At 42.5% G+C, this 7,152-nt stretch overlaps 1 protein-coding gene across 1 annotated transcript in view; it reads right to left on the bottom strand.

The window, feature by feature from the left end:
- Positions 1-7,146, bottom strand: part of ARHGEF37 (Rho guanine nucleotide exchange factor (GEF) 37) — a 50,049-nt gene extending 42,903 nt beyond the window's left edge. Inside the window, exon 1 of the mRNA XM_011931535.1 lies at positions 7,089-7,146. The gene's annotated coding sequence lies outside the window, so the exon portion shown is untranslated. The remainder of the gene's footprint in view (positions 1-7,088) is intronic.
- Between the last annotated feature and the right edge of the window lie 6 nt (positions 7,147-7,152).

Genomic DNA, 7,152 nt, shown 5'->3' with positions numbered 1-7,152 from the left:
AAAAAAAAAAAAAAATTTTTTTCTTTCCCTTTCTTACACCCGGGAGGAGCCAATTTAAACATTTAAGGAAGGGGAAAAAAAGGAAAACCATCTGGTCTCAGACTCCAGAAATGATTCATAGAAAGCTGTCAAAGGTGAAGTTCAGACATCAGGAGAGCAAAGGACCTTGTTGAAGAATAAAGGGGCCAGGCATGGTGGCTCATGCCCATAATCCCAGCACTTTGGAAGGTCAGGTAGGCAGATCACATAAGGCCAGGAGTTCAAGACCAGCCTGGCCAACATGGCAAAACCCCATCTCTACTAAATTATACAAAAACTTAGCCAGGCGTGATAGCACACACCTGTAATCTCAGCTACTTGGGTGGCTGAGACACAAGAATTGCTTGAATTTTGGTCGCAGAGGTTGCTGTGAGCTGAGATCATGCCATTGCACTCCGGTCTGGGTGACAGAGCAAGACTCTGTCTCAAAAAACAAACAAACAACAACTGCAAACAACAACAACAAAAACAACAACAAAAAAAAAACAGGCCAGGCGTGGTGGCTCATGCCTGTAATCCCAGCACTTTGGGAGGCCGAGGCGGGTGGATCACAGGGTCAGGAGTTCGAGACCAGCCTGACCAACATGGTGAAACCCTGTCTCTACTAACAATACAAAAAAATTAGCCGGGCATGGTGGCACACGCCTGTAATCCCAGCTACTCAGGAGGCTGAGGCAGGAGAATCGCTTGAACCCAGGAGGCGGAGGTTGCAGTCAGCTGAGATCATGTCACTGCATTCCAGCCTGGGCGACAGAGTGAGACTTTGTCTCCAAAAAAAATAATAAATAAATAAATAAAGGGAGGGAACACCTACAGAAACAAGAATGTGCACATAGGAACCCTGGCTACTGAGCGTGGTTTATAAAGATAGAAACCATAGTCAGAAGGGAGGATCCTGCACAAAGAGCTTCCAGAACTCTAAAACCCCCGAAAGAGCTGGAATCAACAAAATTAGAAGGATAACTTCTGAAGTCCCATCCCTACTATCACTGCCAAGCATATTTTAAGACTGATGTTCAGAAAAAGTAAGAGAGAGGCACACTATTTGGTGGCAGTGTTTTCCTCTTCTTAGTCCTAAAGATTGATTGTGAGAGGTACGGTGAAGGTTAGGAGCCCAGGCCCTGGAGCCAGAAAAACCTCATTTCAAATGCTGATTCTGCAATTCATTAGCTGGCTTTCCTAGGATATTTACATAATCTTTCTTACCGGGTTGTTATAAGATTTCTTAAGATAATCCAAGTAAAATATTTAACAGAGTGCCTGATACATGGTAAACTCTCAATTATAGCAGCCATGGTTTTGTGCTTCTATTACTGTTAAATTGGAAAGGGCAGCATTACCATTGATCAGATGTATGAAGTTGTCTAAAGAACGTGGCTGATCTAGATGCATAATATTTAAGCAGGTGCCATGAACAGCTAATCGTCATAATAAGAACTATATATCAGAGCCTTACTGAGAATAAGGCTAATACCATAGAAATAGAACTGAGAGACTGAGAGAGAGACTGAAATGATGGCATGATTCATTTCAGCCACGATAGAGACAGATTCCCTTTTTCATATGAGCAAATACATTTTTATTCGTCATCCCTCTTTTGCCTAAGCCACTCTGAGCTAGATTTCTGCCACTTGATTAAAGCAAACAGTTCATTAGCCCTTAGAAAGGGAAACAGAGATCACCTGGAGTCAGCATAGGTTAATTTAATAAACTCTGGTCATGCCAGAGTTTCCTCATTCTCTTACTGACAGTCAACTAGATCAGTATATCAAAGGAATGCTGTAGTCCAGTGTATCTGATCCAGGAAGGTATTGTCAGTCTCTTGTGACATACTTATACATATGGAATAAGAGGCAGTGGTGGAGGCTGACGTAGAGGGCAGAGACAGGACAGTAATAAGGACTAAAAACTGATAAAACTACTAAATTCAAAGAGTGTTGATCAGTGTCCACCTCTGGACTCTGTTTTGTTTTATTAAAGTATCTACTAATTTGTTCTTTCCATCTCTGAGACCATCTGGGTCTAAACATCCACCACCTTTCTCCTGGACTGGTACAACAGCTTCCTGACTGGATACACAGCATCAGAGTGGAGTGGTCTTTCAAAAACATAAAATTGGGCTGAGCATGGTGGATCACACCTGTAATCCCGGCACTTTGGGAGGCCGAGGCGGGCAGATCACCTGAGGTCTGGAGTTTGAGACCAGCCTGGCCAACACTGGCGAAAACCCATCTCTACTGAAGATTAAAGAAAAAAATTAGCCAGGCATGATGGTGCATGCCTATAGTCCCAGTTCGGGAGGCTGAGGCAGGAGAATCACTTGAACCTGGGAGGTGGAAGTTGCAGTGAGCTGAGATAGTGCCACTGCACAGCCTGAGCAACAGAGCAAGACTCCATTTCAAAAACAAAAACAAAAAACAAAAAAACATAAAATTGGTCACTTTACTTCTCTGCCTGAAACCCAGACAAGTCTACCCCTGACTTCCATCATCCTTCAAAGAACCACTCCTTTCCCATGATAATTGTTTTATTTATTCTATTTGTTTTATTACTCAGAGTTTCATTCAATATAATGTAAACTCCATGAGGGCAGGGATCATGTGTCTATTATTCATCAGTGCATTACCTAGTGTTCACTGTAGATCTAGCATATAGTTGGTGCTCAATTAATTGAATTAATGAATGAATGACATGGGCAAACACTGGCAGAATAAAGATCAAATTGTCAATGACATTGTTGCAACTGGAGTTAGACTGATATGATCATACATGACTCTTGGTTCTTCTTGCAAGCCATCAAAAAGTTTGAGGTCAGGTATGGAATATCAACTCCCTTTGAATTTTATATAAAATGAAAAATACAGGCCAGGCACAGTGGCTCACACTTGTAATTCCAGCACTTTGGAAGGCCAAGGCAAGCGGATCACTTGAGGTCAGGAGTTCGAGACCAGCCAGGTCAACATGGTGAAACCCTGTCTCTACTAAAAATACAAAAATTAGCTGGGCATAGTGGCACACACCTGTAACCCCAGCTACTTGGGAGGCTGAGGCAGGACACTCACTAGAACCCATGGGGCGGAGGTTGTAGTGAGCCGAGATCACGCCACTGCACTCCAGCCTGGGCAACAGAGCAAGACTCCATCTCTAAATAAATAAATAAATAATACAGTATGCACTATGTGGTAGTATACAACTGTGGTGTATTTTGCCTGGGGCTTGCTTCTCTCAGAAAAATTATTTTGAGAACCATTCATATGGAAGCATGTATCAATACATCATTACTTTCCATTGCTTAGCAAAATTCTGTTATATGGATATACCACAATTTGTCTCTTCATACACTGAATAAACAACTGTTTGTTTCCTGTTTCACTACTACAATAAAGCTGGACCTAGGAGTGAAGTTTCTGGATAACATGATAAGTGTATATTTAACTTTATAAGTTAAGTGTGTATTTAAGATATTTTTTAAAGTGGTTGTACCATTTTACATTGCAACCAGTGGTATATAAGAGTTCCAGTTCCTCTACCTTCTGGTCAACATTTGGTAGAGCCAATCTTTTCATTTTAGCCATCCTAATAGTTATGAAGTGATATTCACTGTGGTTTTAACATGCATTTCCCTAATAAGTAATGATCTTGAGTATCTTTTCAAGTGGTTATTTGCCACCCATATATATTCTTTGGACAACATTTTTAAAAAATTGTTTAAATAATGAAAGAGGCTCTTGCTCATTATATATCTAGGTAAACAATATAGAAACATATAAAGAAGACCAGGCTCATGCCTGTAATCCCAGCACTTTGGGAGGCCAAGGCAGGTGGATCACTTGAGGTCAGGAGTTCGAGACCAGCCTGGCCAACATGGTGAAACCCTGTCTCTACTAAAAATACAAAAATTAGCCAGATGTGGTGGCACATGCCTGTAATCCCAGCTACAATCCCAGCTACTCAGGAGGCTGAGGCAGGAGAATCACTTGAACCCAGGAGGTGGAGGTTATTATGAGCAGAGATCATGCCATTGTACTCTAGTCTGTGCAAAAGAGCAAGACTCCATCTCAAAAAAAAAAAAAGAAAAGAAAAAGAAAAAGAAACATATAAAGAAGAGTTCATAGTCAAATTAGAAAAAACATTCTAATATTTTAGAAACTACTGTGAAACAAAATAGAGCCACAGAGCCAAGAAGGGAAGGAATTTTCCAAGTCACTGTGCTTACAGAAAAAGACTTCTCTGTGTTGAGAAATAAATGATTGACATTGAGGCGGAAAGAGAGCAACAGACGTCCTCTTGCCCCATACACAGATAGACATACATATTCTCTCTCTCTTTCCTGGAGGAAAAACTCCCCTTTATAAATACATGGAGAGGACATGTGTCTTAACTCAAATCAAATAGCAACTATTTGTCCTTAGCCTTATTTCCCCAGCTCTATTTGGAAGGCCTAAAAAGTTCTTCTAAAAGAGGAAGGAGACAACACAGTATCTTTTTTAAACCAGTTATTTTTATAGATAAGTGGGCCTGCCCAGGCTCTGTCGTCACAAGTTTGGATCCATAGATTTAAAGTTCTCGAGCCTTCCAGTATTAGGGAATTAAGAAAATAATAACAATTATTAGAATTATAAAATTCTCTGGGCGCAGTGGCTTGCACCTGTAATCCCAGCACTTTGGAGGCTGAAGTGGGAGGATCACTGGCATCCAGGAGTTCATGACCAGTGTGGGCAATATAGCAAGACCCTGTGTCTACAAAATGTAAAAAATTAGCCAGGTATGGTGGCATATGCCTGTAGTCCCAGCTACTCAGAAGGCTGAGGCAGGAGGATTGCTTGAACCTGGGCGGTTGAGGCTGCAGTGAGCTGTGACTGCACCACTGCACTCAGCCTGGGTGACAGAGCAAGGAGACCCTGTCTCAAAATAAACAAATAAATAAACAAATTATTTAGCCTACCAATAAACAAGCAATAGGCTTTGGACTGTCAAGCTCTACAAAGGCCATTTTGCTTCTGTTACAGCACACAAAAACACATTCCCTACCTCATTAGTTAAATAAAAAGCCATTTATTTGATCTAGGGCAGAATCAACCAAGGAGCTGTTTACTACAGTAATCTGCTGATCCAAGAGGGATGTGAGCCAACTGCCAGCAACTCCTATTCCCTGGCAGAAATTCAGCTGAGGCTCTATTGCTGGGCAAGGGTGGGTGCTGCTCAGGTCCCAGTTTATGTCCTCTTTCCTCTAATTTAAAAACAAACTCTATAGGCCAGGCACTGTGGCTCCCGCCTGTAATCCCAGCACTTTAGGAGGCCAAGGCAGGTGGACCTGAGGTCAGGAGTTCAAGACCAGCCTGGCGAACATGGTGAAACCCCGTCTCTACTAAAAAATACAAAAAACTAGCCAGGCATAGTGGCATGTGCCTGTAGTCCCAGCTACTTGGGAGGCTGAGGCAAGAGAACTGCTTGAACCTGGGAGGTGGAGTTTGCAGTGAGCCAAGATCATGCCATCACACTCCAGCCTGGGAGACAGAGCAAGACTCTGTCTAAAAAAACAAAGAACAAAAAACAAAAAAACTCTACAGGTGTTGACCCCATTTGAAAGAGGCAAGTGAAGCCCAATAAACACTCCTTGTTACAGTATCTGGTAGTTTCTACTTTCAGCTTTTGACTTGGAGTCAAATATTGAGGGTAGTGTCTTGCCGCACCCTTATTTAGGATACCATCACGAAGGTATGTGGTGTGGTCTATAAGTCACAATAGGGCTGACTTTATTTTTTCATGTTTATAATTTTTTTAATTGTATTTTATTTCAGATACAACCCAATTTCTTCCAGGTCATCACCCTTTCCTAACTAGCACAGTTTTGATTCACTGGGTTTTGTGTGTCATCACTTTTTAAAAAATTAATGCATAATAATAATTAATAACAGATGTACATAGTTTCAGGGTACCTGTGATACTTTAATATATTTATAAAGATCAAATCAGTGTACTTGGGATAGCCATCACTTTAAATATTTGTCTTTTCTTTATGCTAGAACCATTCAAATTATTCTCTTCTAGCTATTTTGAAATATACAATAGATTATTGTAAACTATAGTCATCCCATAATCTTCAGCACTTTTATTGAGCATATATTATGTCAGGCACTAGCCTTTACGTTCATTCTTAAGTCTGACAATAACCTGGAGGATGAAGCAGATACTCTTATCCCCAGTCTACACATAAAACTGTGCCTTGAAGAGGTTAAACTTTGCTTCCTGGATCACACAGCTAGCTGTCTGGACACACGGCAAGTACTCCTCCACCAGCTGCCTCCCTTCAAAGGAGCAAAGAAAGTGCTCTGAAACCACCCTGCCTGAGTGCCAGCCTGCAGGAATTCATGTCAAATCTCAAACTGCGTACAAGGCTTTCTGTGAACCCTTCTACGGGGAGTGGACATAGATCTCTAAGGGGTCAGGGACCCCCAGAAGGTTAAGAACCAGTGCCTGGGCAGGCTGTCCGCTTCCCCACTGTAAGTTTCCGGCATTCAGAAGCCGGACGTTCTGACTTCTAGTCCCAGCTTTGGCACTACTTTTCTGAGGGACCTTAGCCAAGTCACCTCACCTATGGATCACGGATTTCTGTTCTCTTTTTTCCTGGCCTTGACTGTCTATTCATAATTATATTTTGCTTGGCAAGGATTCTTTACCATTGTTTGTATTTTTCTATTGTTACAATGTATGCATTCTTACTGAAAGCTGTCTCAAATCCTGCACGGAAGAAGGCAGAGAGAAACAGGAACAAAGAATAATAATGTTTTTCCTGGCCAGCTTACCTCCCTGGGCCTCAGCTTCCCACCTGTAAAACGACTAAGGTAGGCCACATGGACCAGGTGGCTTACATTCCCATAAGGCTCAAGACACAAAGCTAGTTACCAAGCAAGTTGAGACCCAGGAGGTCGTCGCATCCTGCCTTTCTCTGACCCACCTCCCTTTCCTGATCCTACCAGCAGCTGTTTCCCGCACCCCTCCCCGGCCCCATCCTGCTTGACCAGGCCCCAGTCGCCCGGCGGACTCACCCGCGCGCGCAAGGTGCCTGCCGGCGCTCACGCACGGAGGTTGGCCGCCCGGGAGACAGCGCAG

This window comes from Colobus angolensis, unplaced genomic scaffold, assembly GCF_000951035.1.
Source record: "Colobus angolensis palliatus isolate OR3802 unplaced genomic scaffold, Cang.pa_1.0 Scaffold90, whole genome shotgun sequence".
Classification (NCBI taxonomy): domain Eukaryota; kingdom Metazoa; phylum Chordata; class Mammalia; order Primates; family Cercopithecidae; genus Colobus; species Colobus angolensis.
Note: the sequence above shows the minus strand (reverse complement) of the source record. Positions and strands in the feature narration are given on the sequence as shown.